This window comes from Anomalospiza imberbis, chromosome Z (genome assembly GCF_031753505.1).
Source record: "Anomalospiza imberbis isolate Cuckoo-Finch-1a 21T00152 chromosome Z, ASM3175350v1, whole genome shotgun sequence".
NCBI classification, from domain to species: domain Eukaryota; kingdom Metazoa; phylum Chordata; class Aves; order Passeriformes; family Viduidae; genus Anomalospiza; species Anomalospiza imberbis.
This window is the reverse complement of record NC_089721.1, coordinates 34,509,657-34,531,902: the sequence shown is the minus strand read 5'-3', so window position 1 is coordinate 34,531,902 and position 22,246 is coordinate 34,509,657. Positions and strand designations below refer to the sequence as shown.

At 34.3% G+C, this 22,246-nt stretch overlaps 1 protein-coding gene across 1 annotated transcript in view; it reads right to left on the bottom strand.

Moving 5' to 3' along the window:
• The window catches only part of PTPRD (protein tyrosine phosphatase receptor type D), a 1,172,008-nt gene that overhangs the window by 262,628 nt on the left and 887,134 nt on the right, over positions 1 to 22,246 (bottom strand). The gene's annotated exons all lie outside the window — the stretch shown is intronic.

The following is a 22,246-nucleotide window of genomic DNA, read 5'->3' as shown; positions in this document are numbered from 1 at the left end:
GCAGCTGTGCGGGCACCCATCAGCTAGCCACGGTTAAGCCACTGCACTTAAGCATAGCAATGAAATTTACTGACACTAAAGCTCCTTTCAAGGGAGCAAAAAATAATAATCCAGATAAAAACCACAGATATAATACACTATTTTCCTTTTTATGAAGAAGTATTCAATTTTGTGGACAGCAGTATTATCTACATCTGGACAACAGCAGATCTTTTTTCCCCTAATCATTAATGAAATAAGGCATCAAAATCTCTTCAGAATGCATGTGTACGCTGTTAATGAAGAAGTTAACTAATCTTTACATGCACTAAACAAGCATTCATATATTTTTGACATTGTTCACAGAATTCCAGCTATCATATAATATATCAGCATAATTCTGTGATGCATTTATAAAGACATTTAACATGAAACACATTTTAATTTCACTGAATTCCGCAGGACTCCTCAGATATAAATTTAGGCAACACATTATATTCATCTGGATGTTAGATGTTGACAAGTTAAGCACATTCTTTAAAGCCATGACAAGAGTTTCCTACTGACCAAGAGCCCTAGTTTATAACATCTTGTGTAAGAAAAAATATTTAACAAGTAGATGGCAAAAAGTAAAGATATTCCTAGACTATATCATGTCACCAAGATTGTCTGATTATCTGTACTATAATAATAGCCATCATCACAATATAGCTAGGAGGATTCAAAAAAAGGATTATATTTAATGCAATTGTAGGTAAAATAAGAAAAGAAACTTACTGTCATTATATTTTTTCATGCTATATTTATGGACATAAACACAGTGTATATGTGTATAAACACAGACATATGTGGTGCAGTTGAGCTTTGACATAAATAATAGACAAAAACACAAAGAAAAATGCAACCAGGATAAATCAGACCAGTGATTACTCAAAACTGGACTATGCTAAATGAATCTACTCTCTTTGATAAAAGACTTGATTTTTTTTAGATACAGGGGAAAATGATACAAATCATATATTTGTATTGAGGCACTGTTATTCTTCAGCAAAGCATCATGAAATGGGAAATGAATAGTTAAAATAAAAACAAACTGTGATTATTTTATGAAACATAAAACACTTAGCAAACTATCCTGAACTAAGCCGAAAAAATCCCTAGCTATAAAGCTACATGAATTTGTAATATTGTTCTTGCAGGATCAGCTTTGGGACTTTAAGAATTCTAATTATTCACTTGGCTGCAGAAAACTGAATTAGCTAATGATATGTGCTAATGGTGATACAAAGCTAAAAGGCATTGCCTTTTGCTATGATGGAAGTTGTTGCCATTATAGAAAAGGATCTAAATACCACATTAAAGAAATTGGATCTAGAATACTGAAACAACTGAAAAAAGGTAAGTTGCCACTGTAAAAAGTACAAGGTAAAGTGTTTAAAGACAACTGCAAAGGGTGCATATTATATGTGTCAAAAATACATATATATATTAATTAATCATGAAATTATGAAAAGCCAAAGAAAGGCAGCTATTTCAAAGGCTAAGAAGTTTCTGGAAAGAATATGTATACATTTTCCTCACAGAGTTGAAGACTAACTAATGCTAATGATATAAAAAAATTGTATTCTTTGACAATATTACATACTAAAGCTTACACAGATTTCAGCTATCCACGCGCAACAAAGTGCACTCCACATGGAAAACACAGAGATAAGGTGCACCATGGTAAGAAAAGAGATTGTGTGTTTCAGAGAAGACTCAATAAGCCTACAAAAATAAAGGCTAACTGCTACTGATAAGTACTTTGGAAAGGAGAACAAAGAGACCAGTGTGTAAGCACAAAAGAAGAAGAAGGTTTATTCAAACGATAAGCAGAGTTATAAGACACAGCCCAATTGGTTGCAAACAACTAACTCTCAAAGGAAACTAACTTATCAATTCACCATTTTCAGGACAATAATCTGTTTACCATCTTAAGTAGCTGTTCATCCCTCAGGATCCTTCTGGGTATCTTTCAACTAGAACCATGCGAACATTTAGAATTTTGCACATCGTAAGAAGGAAAAAAATAAATCTGTGAAAATTCTTCAGAGGGAAGGGGCCAGTGGAACAATGCAATGTCAGGAAAATCAGGAACTGTAACAGAGAGCCACCAACACCTAAATTAAATCTTTTCAAAGGCAGATGAGTTTCTGGGTGGGTGGCTGCCACTCTCCTTTTCAATAATCATTCAATAGTGCTGATTAAATTTTTTTATGCAGATGTAATGTGATAGAGAAAACTCAAAAGTGCCTTTTTTCCCTTCATTTCCCCCTTTTGCAATGTTTTACTGACTGCATCTACAAGGTTAAAATAACAATTGTGTTACGAACTGAATGAAACTAAGTACAGGCTATATATTAACCCTAACCCTATAATTTAGAAATAATATTAGTTATCAAACAATTCATTTCAAAAACTAATTAATGATGAAATTCAAAGGCTTAGAGCTCTGTAAGAGATTTATTCCAATGTTGAAATAGGCTAATTTTACTCCTCTATAGCATAACATCTACCACTTTCACATTCACGTCCTATAAACTTCCTTTTGAAATTCCATTTGCAGAACATCTGCCTTTTCAAAACGATGAGAAATGGAAAGATGCCCCATGAGAAACTACAGCATAAAATCCAAACAGAACAGATATTCACTTTATTTCATGGCCAGCTACTGATTCTGTCAGTGATTTTAATTTACCTGATCAATCTCTATGGGGTTTTAAACTCCTAGTGCCTGGTAAAATTCAGTGGGAACCAGGCATCCACTTTTCATATGATTTAGAAAATCCACTCTTTGAATACTTATTAGAATAAGACTCTTTTACAAAAATATAAACCTTACAAGGTAAATGCTCACTCACTCTCCCAAACAAATGCAAACAACAGAGAAAAAACAGAAAAAAAAAACAAAAAAAAAAACCACTTTCATAAGAAAAATGTGTAAATAATAATAAAAAGAGAAAAAAATTTAGAAGACTTCAACTGATGTATGAGTCAAGTTGTCTTTTTTATCTAAAAATCCTACATCAGTTTCATAAATAAAACTCACAGAATAAATTCTGGTTTCTCTCTGTGCCACTGGGTTTTTTTCTTGATATGTATGGATAGTTTAAATCCAAATTTAGTGTAATTCTGTTCTAAGTGTTATTATATAGGTGTATCTATAAGGTAAAATTTTTCCTAGCTTATATTCTTTTGCTGTTGATTGATACAGGCAGCCTTTAGAAGAGAACTGAGAAAGGAGCAAATGCCAGGCGATCTACATAAGCCTTGAGTGCCTGCTAAGTATCATTTCCAATACTTACTGTTCTGGACCTTACTTCATTTCTAAGGGCATCTTGACCAACAGACTGGTAACCCAGCTGAAAATAAAGGGTCAGAAATAAAGGAGCTTGATCCACAGGCTGCATAATTTTCTTAATTATAATGTTAATTTTTTCATGCAGTCTGGGTTGGTGTCCAAAACTACAAAACTAAGGAATGTATACCACTACAGGGGAATTCCAGCCACCAAGGTTGTTTCTCCAGCTGCCACTGGTCCAAACCCATGTTATAGAGCAAAACCAGAAAGATAAATAAAGTGAAGACAGTTACAGTTGTTATATCTCAAATTCAATGAAGTAATACGGATGATGGAGAACAGAAAGAAAATGCTGCTTGCACTATCTGGTATAACTACTGGTGACAACCTTTTCATTCTGTGATGTCTTGCAGCACTGACATATGTACTCCACAATATGGCAAAAGGAGGAAAAACACTTATGTGAGGACTCAGACAATAAGACACTTATGTTAAAGGTAGGGAGGAAGTGGCACAAAAGCGAAAGAGAAACAGTGACTGAATGCGCAAAAAACTATGCTCCAGGCTGAGAAAAGAGAAATGCGATCAAGACAAGTCACGCAATTGCCACTATCAAAAGTGTCTGCATGACCTGATAGTAATTGATTTAATGAAATCAAAATTTATCCATTCTATAAAAGATAGTACCTATCAAGAATGTTTATATCATTACAATAGTTGTAAGACATTTTATTATGCAAATACAGTATTTTGAATTTAAAAATGCATTATTATTTTTAAATTTATCACTGTATGCCTAAAATATAATATAGGTTGCTGATAAACAGCAGAAATAACATCTTATTTCACACCAAAGTTTCACCTACTACAGTATTACCTGAAAATGCTATTCTGCCATGTTCTTGCATGACTTGGGTCTCTCAGAATATCTAGAAATTAATTTATTAAGTTGGAACAGTAATTTCATGTCCACTCAATAAGTCAATCAGTGTATTTCTAATGAAATGAAATTAAAACAAGCTGTAAATGGATCCCTCTGTTTCTTTATGAAACCTATCAGTATAGCTCTGTGCCTGTAAGACAGATGCTGAACAGCTGCACTTGGAGGTTACTAACCCATACTTGTTAGAGAACCCATATTTTGAAAGAGAAAAAGCTCTTTCAAAGACATTTGTCCTAATTCCGAGGAAATTTTTAAAAAGGGAAAAAGGCAGAGATGGCAGAAGTTGTATCAAACTTCTGAATAAACCTGAAAATAAAACAAAGTGTTTATACTTTGATGTGACTAAAAGACAAGATGCTACAATATTACTACATTTCTCAAGTTATATCACTGTATTTGTTTGTTGTATACTTTTTGAAGTATCTTCACTATTCAGATTAGCTTTCCCTCACAATGCCTTAATTCTAATTCACTTAATTCTATTCTTAGAAAAGCAGCTGAAGCAGATGCCAGAATGATAACATGAATAACAAGCAAAATATTGCAACAAAGAATATATTTCACTTAGTGATTTCTAACTAGTATTGTGGTGAGATGTCTTTACATTAGTTTTAGAAAAATGCTTTTCAAAATAAACAGAATTCATATACTTTGAATATGAAATAAATCAAAAGCTCTGAAGAAAGTTATTCTAGAATACTATCGATACTGAGATTGCCATTGCATGAGGTAAAGTAGAAAATAAACCTGTGTGAAATTTGGTGGTTTCTATTGTTACTAACATATACACAAATCTGGCTGTATTGAGTTACACTATTGCATAGCAGGAGAGTAATTGATACCACATATATTTGTAAGATTGCTGAGAATTCAAATGGCATAAGAACATCTGTATCATCTATATGCTTTCATAGAAATAAAAACAGTATTAAATACATATCCATTAGAATAGTAAACTGCCTTTCAAGTTGTCAAAAGCCTTCCCTTTCCTAATGTAAAAGAGTTCTTAAATTATAAAGATATTGTGTAGATATTAACCTAATAAATGTGATTTTAGCACTCCTTCAGTATATAAAAGGGTGTTTAGTATGACATCTGGTCTGGATTTGAGCTCCTTTTTTAATAGCCTCTAGCCGTAATGGTAATTAAGGTGGGCAACCCTTGTGCACTTACACCTCAGTACAGGAATGCTACATTTCAAAAAAAGGTTGCAACAGATATAAAATATATTAATTACTCCACATTAATCTTACATGCATTTGTAAAATTTGCATTTCTAACTTAATCTGACAATTTGCTTATAACTATAAATTTCTGAGACTTCTTTCATACCTTTTGAGCTTATCTTAATCCTTGAATCTAATTTATTTTCCACAAGTATTCTTCACTCATATTCAAAATTCTAGTGCAAATCACTCTTTTTTTGAATTACAAAAATTTTACAGAAACACTTTCTTTTGTACTCTGGAAATCCATCAACTTCTATACCAGATGAACAGGAAAATACATCATCTGTCCTTTTCTTTTTTATTTAAATTAAAGGCCAAGGCAGCAGCAGTAGCTGATTAGTCATTATTTGGAAACATCATACCACTGAACCTCAGTTCCTATTCAAAGATGATTTTGTATTGTAGGAACACCACAGGATTACTATTTTCACCAGAAGGAATAGTCGAGGCTTTCAAATCTTTTGTTATCCAATCTGTCATTTCAATTAGTCTAAACTACCTACATTTACCTTCTTTTTTTTTCCATCTGTGTGTGTGACATTTAACTGATGAATAAGTAAATGAAAGAGAACAGTTTCAGTATTGCAGCATAGTATTTTCACCTATGGAATTATGCCACTCAAAAAGAAAGCACAAATATTCACATTTCTTCATGATAAGCCTGCAAATTCCTTAAGGCACAAGAAAATAGCCAGCCTAGAGGAAAAGAACAGAGTTTTTTTTTCATTTTATAACTGTTTTCACCATCATTATGCAGTTTCCTTATCACTTTGCTGTACTTAAATTCCATTTCTTATAATTACTTAATCTCTTAACAAACAGAATTATTAAATTACACGGCTTCGCTGCACACTAGAGGTCAAGATGCACTGAGATGTACTTTTATGATTTCCAACCACTGAAAGAGGTAATGCCTTGTATTACAAATCTTCAGTCATCACTGGGCTTCTCACTCATTATTGAAAAAAACCTAGCAATTAGATCTAAGAGTGAGCAGATGAAAAACTAAATATTTTATGACTAATAATTATATACATTTGACATCAACACAGAACCATAGGATGGTTCGGGTCGGAAAGAATGTCAAAGATCATCAAGTTCCAAAACCCCTGTCATGGGCAGGTACACCTTCCACCAGACCAGATTGTTCAGAAACCCACCCAGCCTGTCCTTGAACACTGCCAGGGAAGCAACTTCCACAACTTCTTTGGGCAACCTGTTCCAGTGCCTCCTCACCATCACAATACAGAATTTCTTCATAAGGTCTATTTTAAATCCACCCTCTTTCAGTTGAAAGCCATCACTCCTTGTCCTGTCACTACATGCACTTGTAAAAATTCACTTTCCAGCCATTCTGTAGGCCTCCCTTAGGTACTGGAATGTGCTCAAAGGTCCCTCCAAAACTTTCTCTTCTCCAGGCTGAACAGCTCCAACTGCTGTCTCAGTCTGTCTTCATAAGAGAGCTGTCCTGGCCCTCTGACCACCACTGTGGCCCTCCTATGGACTGATTCCAACTACATTCTGCTGATGTTGGGGCCACTGAGTTGGACACAGTACTCTTGGTAGGGTCTCACAAGAATGGAGTACAATGTGAGAATAACCTCCCTTCACCAGCTGGTTATGCTTTTTGATGCAAACAAACATAGGTAATAGAAACTTAAAAGAGTTTTCCTTCAACTCATTTTAAGCAAATTTTTTTTCAGAATGCTGTGCAAGTACAATAATTCAGTATTTTCATCCATCTTTAAAATCTTTAAATACACTACCCTTTCCTCTGTGACAAACTTCATTAGAAAGTCAGAAAAGGAAAAAAAAAAAAAAAGAAAAAAAAAGGGGAATGAAATTCGATAATTCGATCCAGGACTGAAAACAAAGCTGATTTGAAATGAAAATTTGTTTTGCCTGACATTCAGTAGGAAAATATACACTCACTTTCCTTTCCCCCCCCCCACTATTAGAAAAAGTCCAACTGAACTCACATTTACTGAAGTTATATAGTAAGTGATACCAATTTTTTAATCTGTAGGTTTTCAACACAGATACTTGAAAACGTAAAACAGTAAAGGCACTGTTTACATGGTAGGTATTTTGATTCAATGGACTTCCAATAACCTAGTTAAAAACTTAGTATTATACTGAGTTAAAAACTTACATGTACTGAGCATGTGCAATAGTCCTATTTTTTAAATGATAACTAGTTAATTTTATAACATTTATTTTAAATATACTGAGTTTATTTGCCAATGTTGTACTTACTGCCTCTGGAACTCTGGTGGAGTGTTTCACACAGTGTAAATTTAGAGGAAGATGCAAGTCCTGGACTCTGTAATTTAAACAGGATTTTTCCAACTGATTTCATTTGTGCAGCATTTCACCCACACACTTAAAAACATTTATTATATAGACAACTAAAGGTATATTTATGAAAAGAGAGATTATATCTTCAGTGGAAATAAATACTAGGTTTCTTAGACCTCAATCACACAATTCTTTGCTATGAGTGGCATAAAACTACAGCGTGTAGAATTTGAAAGGGCAGACTGGAGGACTGAAAGGAGTGTATGTTACCTATCTCTCCTACTTCTTTTCTTCCCTCATGATTGCATATAGCTGTGTTAACACCTTCAGGTTTTGGGTTTGTTTTCCATTGTGAATACTGTGAAGTTCACTTTTTTATGCAAAAGACATCTAATCCAATATTATTCTCTCAAATTTTCTCTCATTCTTTGTTGTGTTATGGAAATACAGTACTTTTTATAGTATAAGGTATCACAATCTTATACCTTTTTTTATAAAATTATAAGGCTTAATAATACTTTACTTCCATAGTCAATAGTTGAAACACAACATAAAAATTATTAGGAGCACATCAAACCTTGAGAGTGCCTAGTCCAGAACCTGGGTCAGCTACAGAAACTTTCTCAGAGTCATGCTTTGCTCAGTTTTAAGTATCTCCAAAAATAGGGACAAAAACACTTTGACCTATTCCAGTGCTCGGTTAGTCCTGGAATAATAGCAGTAATAACAACAACAACAGAGTAACCAGTACCAATTATAAAAATGTCTTATGTTTTAACAGAGCTTCATAGGCCTCTGGGGCTGTCAACTAGGGTTCCTTGAGAAGACTGCAGCTTTCATATCTTCACCCTCTACCAACAGGTGTATTTATATGTTCACAGGTAAAATTTGACTCAGCCTTCTTATATTGGGCCAAGCTGTCCCAGCTCTCAATTTCTCTTTGTATGACAGTATTTTAATTCCAGCACTGCCTTTGTGGGCCTTCAATGAACTCACTCCAGCATGTCCCTGTTTCGCTTCTACTGAGGAGTCTAATGCTGAACCCAACAGTCCAGATGCACCTGACCATGCCTGAGTGAAAGAGAAGGATCACCTAATTCCTGAAAAATGTTAGCCTTCCTTACCGCAAGGACACATCACTGAATTATGGTCAACTTTTGGTGAACCTGAACTCCCTGAACTTTTCTGTCAGGCTGTTTTTTCAGCTGGTCAGCCTCCAGTGTCTCAGGGGTTGTTCCTTCCCAGATACAAGGCTTGCCACTTCCCTCTCTTCAATTTCATGAAATTCCTGTCTCCATCATGCCCACGTCCCTTGAATCATTATCCTGTGAAGAGTTTTGATAAAATACCTTGTATAGTGACACAAATTTAAGATATTCTCTATTTTCATTTTGTTTTCCTAATGAACCCAAGCATGAATGCCAACCTCAAGTATATACAAGTGAATTCCTGAGGAAATGCAAAAAAAAAAGGTTACTATGAATAATCAGACACAGATTAATGGAACACCTGTTAGAATTTTAGAAATAAGTGCTTTACATAGAAGTTTCCAGGACAGAATCACAGAATCATCTAAATTGGAAAAGGCACTTAAGAAAAGTGAGACCAACAAAACACTGCCAAGTCCACCATATAACATATTCCTAAGCATCACAACTATACATATTTTAAGTATTTCCAAGGATGATGACTTAACCACTACCCTGGACAGCCTGTTAGAGTGCTTCATAAGAGTGCTGAAGTAATTTTTCCTAGTATCCTAGGTAATTTGTTTCAAGTAAAATTACCAACTATCACATAAGCCTGAGAAATCAGCCACTGCCAATGATGTAGTTTTTAAAAGGTCTCTATTTTGATTCAGTTTTAGCTGATTAGCATGAGCTGAGGAGTATTTTAAGCAGTATTAGCTCATTTAGTATTAGCTGATGCAGTATTCGCTACTGAAGTACCAGCTGATTAAATTACTATAAACAAATTCACATTTTTGAAATTAGCATCAGAATTAACATTACAACTGAGAATAAGGACAGGTCAATATCCAACCTGGTATCATTAAAACCAAATATTAACCATCCTTTACCCAAAATATTTTTATTGAAATACACATCCACAAAAGAATTCCTATAAAAACCATAAGCAAAGAAAAATGATTGTTAAAAAAGTCAGTCAGATCTCTACAACAAACCTGAGTTACATAGTTCATTGTCTAGCATTAATTAGCTATTGTCAGCTTGATATTGTCTTTCATTTTTCACTGAGATGACACACATAAGATGCAGTTTGTCTGAAAGTACAATGAATAGGATAGGTTAACCCCCTCCCAGTGCTGTTTGTGCTGCAGAGTTAAAGTGCTGCGCACCGACTTCATGCCTTTTGACAGTGTGAACACCACAAATGAAGAGCTGCATGAAGAACTGAAATAGCAGGTCTCAGGGGATCAAGAAAGAAAGCACTAAGCTTTACTGTTTATTAGTAAGGGGTAAGTGCCAATCATTTAATGATTTAATTACTGAGGCTAATTAAGATAATACACAACGGTAAGACTACAATCAAATAAACAGGGGTCTTTCAAAACTCACAGTTTTTAGGCTAGGATCCTGAGAACTATATTTTTCTTAAGGTAGTTTGTGTGAAGGCAGTGCTACCCCAGTATGAGAAAAATTGCAGCAGAATCAATGAAACATAGATGTTGCATTAAAATGAAAGTATTCAGAAAAGAAAAAAAAAACCAAACTTTGCCAGAATAGCAACTCTACAGATCCTACCATCTAGTAAATTGGGGTAATATGGTGCATTTTAGCAAAATGACAATTCTTAAAATTCTTTGCAGAGATAAAATGTCGTTTTTTAAAAAGCAGCATACAGTCTTTAAAAAGCACCACTACAGTCTCTTTTGAGAAGGTCTGTATAGTCTAGACAGATAGAAAATTAGACTTGGGCTTCCATTTTATGTCATTAATCATCGGTTACCTTTTCTTCATTGAATATACTGAAAGATCAGCAGATAGTAAGTCTTGTCGGTCTGACTATTTGCTTGATTGTATAACACAGATACTATTGAAAGGATTTTTGTGATTCTTTGGAAACAATTTGGTCAAGCAAAATACCAAACTCTGAGATACAGTGAGAAAGCATGTCCATTTGAGTATAAGGAAAACAAAGTTGCTTAAACATTAGGTTGAAATACTCCTTTACTGACCTCTAATGAGTTTCTGCAATTCACATGAAATTTCTTTGATGAATTTTTCAGTCTATTATTTCCACATGGGTGCTCCTACTTTGTTTCTACTTAGTGATGCACGACTGACAACATTTCTGGACCAGATTCCAAGGACGCTTATGAAAACAGATGCGTATTTTTGACATTAAGAGATAAGTGGGAAAGCTAGCATAAGGAAGGATAAAGAGAGCTGAAGGGCAAAATGGATGCATAGGAAGAGACACAAATGGTAAATGAAGAACTCAGGAAATATGAATTGCTTCACTAAGAGTGTGAGGCCCACGGATATTCACAGCACAACGGAAAAATCAGGCACCGTCTGGTGCCAAAGAACATGTAGTGGTGAAGTTTAAGCCTGGCATGCTGCTGGTCTTTGCAAGTGCACAGCAATCCTGCATTTCACTCAGATCAGCTAAAGAATACTTCCTGACAGCAAAAAAGCATGCCTTCTCAAAGCAGAAAACAACCCCCCCCTACACCAGTCAGAATGCACTCCAGCTTTGCCTAAATAAAACTGAGCCACAGACTGTTAAGAGGTAACTCACCAAGCAGAGAAGGTGTAAGGACAATTGTTGCCCTAAAGGTCCCAGGATTTGGAGCTCGGTACTCAGATTGTGATAAACACTATTTTTAGACCATGGATTCTGCTAACTTTGTCCAACTTAGGGTATTTTGGCAGAAAAGGGAAAATGCATTAACTATTGGAGAAATTTTGCACACTACTTTAAAAGCTTTTAAATTAGGAGCATTTAGAGATAACTACTCCAGTAGTGAGATTCAAATTACCCTAAAATCCAATTTACAGTTAAATGGTATTTGTGATTTAAGTTCTTATCTTCCTTTACATCATTTTTATGTTAAATGTCTTTTTCTGGACATGTCAGCATTTTAAAGAGAAAAGAAATTATTAAATTCCTCTCCAGAACGCATAGTAGTGTAATTTATTTATCTTAAAGAAAACATTAGTGTTGCAATCAGAAATTAATATCAAGAAAATATTTTTCAGAGAGCTTAAGATTTTTTCTAAAACTTCAATCTCAAACATTTGAGTATAACTGAATCAGAATATTGTATGAAATATTACCTTCTTATTTTTCTGAATCAGTTCTTCAAAAGAAATTTCAGCAGCCTTCTAAAACCATCAATCTTTTGGATACCATTGAGATCCCAGTTCCTGTAGCAATACCATATAGTCAAAGACAACAGCTTTCTTTTTAATTGTGCATTACCTGCCCTGCACTTTCCTGGCAATATTCTCCCAAATGGCAAGGAGTGTTTGACTACCTTTGTAACATGTTTTCCCTAAATAAACCCCAAAAACAAACAAACAAGCAAAAACCCAACCAAACAAAAAAAAAAAACCCTGTAAATTTATTAAAATTTACCTGTAATGTCTGAATATATTGGATTAGGCACTACAAATAAGGATTATTAATTTATGTCCTGAAAGTCAGCTTTGGATAGGATACCTGGATGACTCTGGTGAAAAAAAGTTAAGATGCAATATTCCTTTGAATCTGAGAGTCTCAGTATAGACCCTTCTCTTGCCTACAATCAGATGTCTAACAAATATGATTTCTGAGACTGATATGTGCACAATGAGATGCTAGTCCTTACTATTTCAAGCTATCTATAGCTCAATGAGTTCTGATGACTTGCTGTTGCACTTCTATGTTCTGTTCACAACCTAAGAAGCAAACAATAAACCAGAAAGAAAATACTAATATGGAATTAGATAAAATTGTCTTGATAAAAGAATAATTGCAAGAGCTACACATTGACACACTAAAAACTGAGAGGTATAGATTTGGTTCTCCTACATTAGAGACCCTTTTTTATTCTCACTGATTCTTCAAAATGCTTTCTTTGTAAAGTGAACAGACAAGACAGATCTATTAACATCAAAGAAATACAAACTCTTGATCTTCAGGCTCTCAGAGTAGTGTGTATTTTCCCCCAAGGTTAAAATGTATTTTGCAATAAGACACTGAGCCATGCACTCATAGATAAGGAAAAAGATGCACACATACCAAAAAAAATCAGATGCTAAAGACTCAGAAGATCTGCTCAGTGGCAGCAATGAGCATTAATTAACAAAGGCTTCTATAAACTCTCACTTAAGTGCACATGTTAGAGAGGAACCCATACAAAAATACCAGTCTATACCATACTGAAGGAAAAACAGTGTTTAGGGCATTCTAGACAAAAGGTGTTTTTTTCTGGCTATGGAAAAGGTACACAAATCTTGCTGTGCTTGGGAATCTAAGAATAATTTGGCTAGAAGTTCTAATATATTCATATAAATAAAATCCACAAATTCTATCCAAATTCTGCATTTCAAAACCAAATAAACAAATTCAAGGCCGAATGTAGCTAAAAATTCTGTTTAGCCTCCATTCACACATTTGCATTTCTTCATAAGGAAAAAAAAAACAGAAAATTGAAAGAGTACTGGAAATGCATTTATTAGTATTTAAAGTTATACATCTTTGAGAATAAATACTCCTTTAAAAAAATGTATCCTATATTTTATGCACAAAAAATCCAGATGGATTAATGATCAGGTTTCTCAAATCTGCTTATACATAACCTACCTAAATTGAGATCAATTATTAGTTGTCTCAAGGTTCTCAAGACACCAAATTAGCTCCTGCTCTCTATGGGTACTGAGATGCTGTCAAATGGTGTATAGCTGAGAAAAGTTTTCTAGAGACTTTCTGCCATGGGAAAATCCCTCAGATTTTTAATGTAAATCTAGAAGCTATTTTTAACATGCTCATGTTATCCACATTCATAGTCTTGAGTTGCCAAAGCACTTCATTTCACTGTAATGTTTTTAGAAGTCTGCAGTTCTTGATAAAAAATAACACGGAGTTGCTACATAGAATGCAAATAATTAATCCAAGAGAATCTTGTTTCATTAGCTTAAAATTTTAACACGTCTTTAGTAACAAATATATCTTCAATTAGTGCATTGCCAAATTATTTTAACAGCATCTAAATTAATTTCTTATGAGACATTTAATTTTAAAACCAACTATATACTGTAAATACTTTTAAGGGAATCTGTATCCTTTTTATTTCAAAATATGTACTTATGAGTAGATACTGTGTCATCTCCCTAAAATGTTGTGGGTCTTTTCTGAGTTCCAGTTTACCTCAATTTTTTAGAATGCATACATCTTTAGATGCTACAACCTTTAAGTCACTTTCATCAGACCACAGATAATGGAAAAGGTCAGTGAACATGTTACACTTCACATTAAGTGTATGTCTGAAGATCAAACTTTATAAAAGAGGAAAAAAAGGTGACTAGGATTTTCCATTAATGTACTTCATCTGTGAAATGTAAAGCTTTATAACACATCTTGTAAAATAACTAATCCTTGTATCTCCTGCCTCAAATCAACATACACAAAAACACATAAACACAGAGCTGGCATATATGGGAGCTCTGCTATCAGTAACACTAATATTGTAATCTTCCAAAATTATAAACTGTATTTGCTTAAATGCTTGCCACAGCCTCCAATTTCATTTCCTATATAATACGTTATTATATATAGATATAGTAATTTTGATATACTTGTGATACAGTGTGATACAAGACTCTCCAAATCACATTTTCTGGAAAAGTTAGTGTCAACAAACGCAATGCAAAATACATGCTGAAACTGTATGTATGTCTGAGTGTAAGATTACAGCAAATGCCTTATTAGGACACACTAAGTCTTCTTGTCTGCTATCATGTCTCCATGTCAAGATAACATGCCATATATGGGCACATTAGCCTGGGCAATTTTTGGGGTCCTTTCACTTCACATGCATAATTACATCAACAATGGCATTCCTGTTTGTTCTTTTAGTATTAATTTATAGACCTCCTGTACATGGATTTTTTAAGTTCTTTACAACTATTAATACTGTCTGCCTCCACAAAAATGAACAGCAATTTCCATTTTTTACCTGCTTTTAATAACTCTTCTACTAAAATCCCCAAACTCTACAGTTCTATTATTATTAAGTAGGTGGATACCCATTCTGTTTTCATTCTCTCCTCTGCCCCCATAATTCTTCAGACTTTAGCCATAATCCCCACAACCCACTTCCGCCAACTCTCCTTGAAACTGAAAGAGTCTCAGCCTCCTGAGACTCTTCTCACATGGCAGCTGTCCCATCCTCTGGACCATTTTAGCTGTCACTGAAAACATTTTATGTAACTCAGATGTGTTTCCTTGAGATAGGTATGTCAGCCTGTATTTTAGCATGCAAGATACAGGTGCACTAGGGTTTATACCATTTCCAATGATTTCCTCCTCTTCCTAATTCCCAAGGTAGAATTACTCATAGGTTTAAAACTATGTTTTTTACATTTAAAAAAAAGAAACAAATGGATTATCTTTGGCACTTCTGTAGTAAGTCTAGCACCTTGTGTACTCTCTATGAAATACATAAAGTCTGACTCTGAGAATATTCAGACATATAGGAGAAAACTCACATTTAAGCACACTGTTTCAATAGATACAATATAATTGACCACAATCAGCCACTAATTGCCATTAAACTCAAATTTATTGAGCAAAGTTCTCTATTACAAATGCTACATTCTGAGAAGAAAATACATATCCATCAGCTGAAATAAGCCTTCAGTTTTATAAAAAACTTATTACCAAAGATGATAAAAGCATTTTCCTAGTCCTGAATCTCTGTTTTTCTCCTCCTGCATTTTCTCCAGTTTTTCAGGAACCACTGACAAACTTCAATGCATTACTGGCCTCACTATGCCCTTATCTGTAAGCTTAATTTGCCTTTTTATTCACATTCATTCTACCTTTGCTTTTCAATCAAAAAATTTTGGACCCTACAACCTTATTTTAACACAAAGAATCTTTCACACACAAAAAAAAATTCTTTGTTTATTTTCAAAATCGTTACATTTAGAGATACTATGCACTCTTTATTGCTGGTAAAAGGTGTGCTTTTTTACTAGAACAGGAGACCAATTGGCTATTTCTCTATTCATTCTAGATATCACCTGCCCATATTCTCTACAATTATTTTACATACTGGAGTGTATGTGATATTCTTGGATGAAAAAAATGTCACAGGTGGAACTTTCCTGGAAATGTCCATACCTAATTGACTCTCACTACCAAAACAAATTTCTTATCACTTTTCTTTATTGTTTCTGCCTCCTTCTTAGCAATTCCATGTATTAAAATAAAATCATCACCACTAGAAGCTCTCTCCATTCATATAGGTACTGAAGTAGAAAGCACAGAAAGCTTTACAAAGAAAATTAAAAATCAGTTCCTTAGGAGTAACTGGAACAAAACTCTACCAGCTTAGATTTCACAAAGACATACAGACGAAGAATTTACATCCCAACAGAAAAAAATTTAAATTTCTATTTTATTCTCTTCCTGAGAACAGCCTTGTTGGGAAAAGGCTTTCAGAATTTATGTTTTGTAGGAATTTGAGAATGTTTGCTACTACTTTGCACAGCAGAACCATGTCCGAAGTGTTTATAGCCATGTCCCAGAATTTCTTGTAAACTTAAATTACCATATGCCACACATTTTCAATTTTATGTTTCTTAGTAAGTTTATGTTTATTAAAAGACATTTTAATTGTCCTTTATCAATATATTCTCCTCAATTATATAACATGAAGTTGGTAATCAAGAGACAAAATTCTACATTCAATTTTTTCATAACATGTACCTTACAGTTTTCTGTAATTCAGTGAAAGCCACAGTAGCAATCTGTACTCAACCCAATGTTTAAATCTATTTTACCGCAATTTAAAGTCAAGCTGTAACTTTGTTCTTCACATAACTTCCTTTAGAAGGAAGCAGTCAAAATAAATTAGCAATTTGCAAATTAATCTGTATCATAGAAAAATTGTTTAAAATGCTGTGCATATTCACAAGAATTTGAAAGGATTAAATTAAAAAATATTTGCCTAATTATTTTGAACAAATATGGCTTGAAGCAGATACTGATTAAGCCAGAATCACTCTATCCATATGTTATTTTGGGGGGATGGAGTTTACTGAAAGATAGGGTGAACAAAAGTGAATGGTGACCTTTCTATACATATTCAGGTATTTTTCATTTTCTAAAGATGTTGTCAGAAATTCACTACTGAAACAGATGCTGCTTCTCAAATTTTATCTCCATTTCAGCCAGTAAGGATTAAGCTTGAGACAGGGGATAAAAATACTGTAAAACACCACAGCAGCTGTTGTGCTGTGTGAATATAACCTAAAAAAAAATTCTAAAATTTCTGTACCGGTGTTTCTTCTTCCTTTTTCCCTAAGAGCATTCCTATATTGAAATTATGATATGTACCTCTAGTAAACTTTTGAAGCATGTTCTTAAGCAATCTAGCAGACACACTGGAATTCACTGCCAATTCTGACACAGGAATATTAATGACTCACATTCCTTTATCTGCCAGTGGTCATTACTGATGCTGCAGGGAATTACACAGTGAGATAACTACCCATACTGTAGTTTCTCCAAAAACACTTGCTGTTAACAGATAACATTAATCTAAATCATGTGGGTGTGTCCAACTCTGCAAAGCCATTAACGTAAGGTTCTCATATCTAGACTTTTGGGTGTCTGGGAAGATTTGAGACCCTGAATTTTCTGACTCTCGTTTTATACATACTCAAAAATTTTTAGAAGATAAAGGCTTTTTTTTTTACTTGGGGAACTTCACTGCCTCCACAGTCACACACAGGCAAAGTTGCCACAGCTTCTCAGATTCCCAAGCTTGCAACTCAGCTCTGTTCAGTGCTCTGCTTTAGGGAGGTACGGGTTTACAAGTACCTGAAGTAACAACAGCTCTGAAAAGAGCACTAAACAGCTCTGAAAGAGTCACAGCAACAATCTTCAGAGCACCAGAGATGCAGATAGAAAAATGTTCAGAAGAACCATTCTGTAATATTCTTCAATTTGTTATGAAGTTCAAAACCCTAGTGATTGAATTCTGAATCTACACTTTACAAAATACACACAAATCATTTGTTCATATTACATTTCAAATGTTTTTTTTATATAATGATTTAGAGTTAACCAAAACACACATTCATAAAAATTATTAAAACTGAAAAAATTTATTCCTCAAGCAGCTCACAATTTTGTTGTTGATAATTTACACCAGGTTAAACAGATATGGTGGTAGTTATGGCTACCACTGGAACTCAATTATTCAAATTTGCATCAGTGTAAGGATTTAAAAAACAAGGGTTGGATAAACCCTGGCTCATGCAAAGAGTTTTATTACCTGTAGTTTCTGCAGCTAAGTCAGTATGTTTGGAATGATCGCATAATATTTTCATTTTCCCTGACTTTTAATCTTAACTATCACATTTATTCCAAAGCCATCACTTTGCTGCAGAGCAAAATGGCTGCATCTAGAATGGCTTGGTATGACTGTCCCACTTTCCCCTAAAACTAAAACTTTAACTGATGGGTGATTTACTTGACATATGTAATACCATATTTAACAAGTCCAACAAAAAATTACTCTTGCAACAATATGTACTAATTTTCATCAAATAAACTGAAAAATGTCCTAGAGTTGAGCTGAAGAGAGGCTGTCAAAATTCTTAGGAAAAAAAAAGAAAGAAAATTGGAAGCTTCCCCCCCACCCCTGAAAAAATCCCCAGCTTATAGTTCAAGTCTCTTGAATCACCATTATTAAAAAAAAAAAAAAAGCAAAAAAAAAAAAAAAAAGCAGCGCAATATAACCAAAAGGCTGTATCTGACATACAGTGCATGCTATCACCACCAATATAAAGACAAATGATACTGTAAAAAATTACCAATAAAGAACAGAAAGATTTTATCTTTATTTCTTTTTGTCACTGCCCATACCGGAAAGCAATTAATTGAAATTACCTGCTGAAATATATCAGAGTTTGAATGTAAATCTAATTTACTCTGAAAAAAATTCACTAACTATCAAAGGTACATGCACAAAAAAGTAAATAATTTCCAGACTGGGCTTCATTGCATATAGTGTTTCTGAACTTATTCTGGAACAGTGATGTTTTTACTATGAACCATGTATGTCCACCTGTAAGACTTACTATAACATAACTGCTTTCTGTAATTTAATTACTTTGAAAGATCTGTTGGGTAGTTTAGTCTTACAGACAAGTGCTTAGAGAGAAGAAAATTAAGTATGGACTGCATGAATGTGTTTCAGATAGTTGAAGCACAAAAAAAGTTTTTTAAGAGAAAGAGTGATATTAGCAGGGAAAAACACACATATTCCCTAAAAAGCAAAACTTTTAAAAAAAGTGGAAACAAAATATAGAGGAAAAAATGGTTTCACCAATACTAAATTACTGTCTTTACACCCTATTAAACAAGAATTTGTCTCAATTACCCCAACATCTGTTATAAGTAATCACTCTTCTGTCAGAACTGATCCTGGCCTAGAGATGATGATATGATGGTACAGTGGTTCCCTGCATGATGGTAACTGTTACAATATGCATTAGAAGCCAAAGAACAAGCTAAGCATTATTTACATTTGAAACAATTGAGAATAGAAGCAGTATACAGCAAATGCATTGTTTTTAGTAAGTATTTCTGTTTGCCTTTTTACAGTAAGCTGCAAACACTTCTGCTGAAGGAAGACAGAATTTTTGCTTCTCTTCCAAAACAGCATCTCCCAAGAAGTAACATAAGACAAACGTCAGAGCAGAAGCTATGTAACCAAGAATGAAGGAAGAACACTAAACAGACAAAGTAACTGCAGAGAATTAATGTAGCAGTTAACACAGCAGAGAATTCTGAAATGCTGGTGTGGCCAGGCCTTTCTCAGTGTGGAAAAGGAACAGGACACACAAGAATCAACCCAATTGCTAAAAAGCAGGATGCAGACTCTCTGCAGAAAAATATTTGATTCTACTAATACAAATTAAACTTCTCTTTTTTAAAAAAATGGAATAATAGGAAAGACCAGGAGGTCTTTCCTTTAGAAGGAATTTATATTTCCACTTTAGAAGTAATTTATATTTCCTATCTTTCTTTGAGTTCAGTGGTTAAGTAAGCTCAGTCACCCTTGTCAAGGTCAGAAACACATAATAATGTGCCATATTTGATAGTTTTTAAATAAATATGTTATGTAGGAGTCTCTGAAACATACATGCATCTTGTTATTAAACAGATGAACCTGCATAAAGCTTCTGGATAGTTACTGTTCTGTCAGTTCATTGAAAGAAACAAGAAAATACCCAGTTCTTTTGTTATGACAAACAAAGCTATATTACTAATATCTCAGTAGATGTAGTGAAGCATTGCTATCTACACCACTGAGAACAGCCCACTCAAAGAAAAACACTGTAGACTAGCAGATTGCTGCTCCCCAATGAGCAAGTACTAATGAACAAGTACTTTCTTTCCTCAGCAAAATGTGTTTTACTCCTTCTTAGTGTGTACTGATCCTACAAATACCAAACATAAAAGAAGATGTCTAAAAAATACTCAAAATTCTTGAGATTTTTTTCACTTCTTGCATTTAAAAGCATCACATCATGTTACTAACATTAAAAGGTAAAAACAGCAAAGGTAGTTTTGCCACCTTTCAATTTTGTTTACTTTTCTCAGTCAAGCGTACATTTTGTTTCTGGATTAAGAGTAAGAATCAAATCTGGTTTGCACATATACTTGTTGACACAGTACATTTATCAGCCCCCACCAACACATTTCAGAATGTGGGGTCTTTCACAATGATGAAGAAAAACAAAGGTATCTCATTCCCTTCCTCTCTCATCTGTGAAGGTTGTATGTAAACCAAAAAGTACTAAGGAATACCATTGGAAACCAGTTCAGTAGCATTAAGCTGGCTTGCTACTTGGTGCTACTAATCCCACTCACAGTGACTTGACAGCGAGACTGGAAGAGCATGAGTTCTTTACTCATTTGCAACTACTCTAGAAAGCATACAACCTTGTGCCAATGTTTAGATATACTTTCTCTTCTGCAGTGCCTTGACGTTAGCAACAGGAGAATAATGGCAAGAAAAAAGGAAAGCACAGCCTTTACAGGGTGAGAAAGAAAAAAAAACAACATTTTTTTTTATTCCCTTTGTCTCACCTTTTGTGCCCTCTTCCCATTAAAATGAAGTAACATAGTCCTACCACTCTTAATGAAGAATTTCAAGAAAAGCACTAGGTCAAAGCAGGGTCTGGGCCCTTCTAGAAAGGGCAAGACAAAACAGGAGCGAGAGTATGTGCAAGTGCAGAGGGCAGAGCAACTCCAGAACAGCAGGACCTTTTCTTCAGGGAAGGAGGGCTAATCCTGGATAAAGACATATCTTTCTGTGTGGCTGCATACATAAGGCTCACAGATGCTGTCCTATCTCACTCAAGGCCATAAAATAACTATGTCTGTGGAGATTCAGTGTGTGTCCCAAGTAAAGTACTGTGTGCTAAGATGAAAATATGACTATACCCTCAAAGAAATTAGTAAAATAGAAGAACATTAACTTAACACTCACAGTATAAATGCAATATTAAGTGGAGTCAAATAAACATATATATGACACACAATTTAATTAATACCATGTATGTACACCATTTGCATATATGTATATAATTATTTAAGCAACTTAAAAGCTGGTGCATATTAAATACTTAAAAATTATAATCTCATTCTGAGAGAAACTGTCTCAAAAAGCTAATCTTTGTGCTTCTTGCAACTTTTAAAATAGGTGGAATACTACAATTGCAAAAGTGTCCAAGACATGGGCCCACTTCCTAATTAATTATTTGCTGGCTAAAGTGTTAAAATGTCCTTGGCTTCACCTTAGACACAATCATCCCAGCTGGTCATTATCTAACTGGAAAGGGGCCAAAGAATCTCAGCTGTCAGTGCACAACAATATGTATGTTTTGTCCTTTTTCCTCCATTTACTTCACTTTCACGTATCTGCACTTAAAAGAAGGAAAGCTTATTATGCATGAAACTGAAAAATGTTGGTATCTCTTTTACTGCTGTGACTCAGTATACCTGGAGTGCAGTTGATAAGTGGGGTGATGAAGAACTCTTCTGTATGCATTTATTGAAAACTGATTCATGCAGCCTTTCTACAGCTGATTCTATCACTCTGTGTTTCTACTTAATTTAACACATGTGTGAAAAAACACGGAAGTTTTCTAAAGACAGAGCTGAAACAAATTTATTGATTGTTCATGCATCTGCATAGAGTCA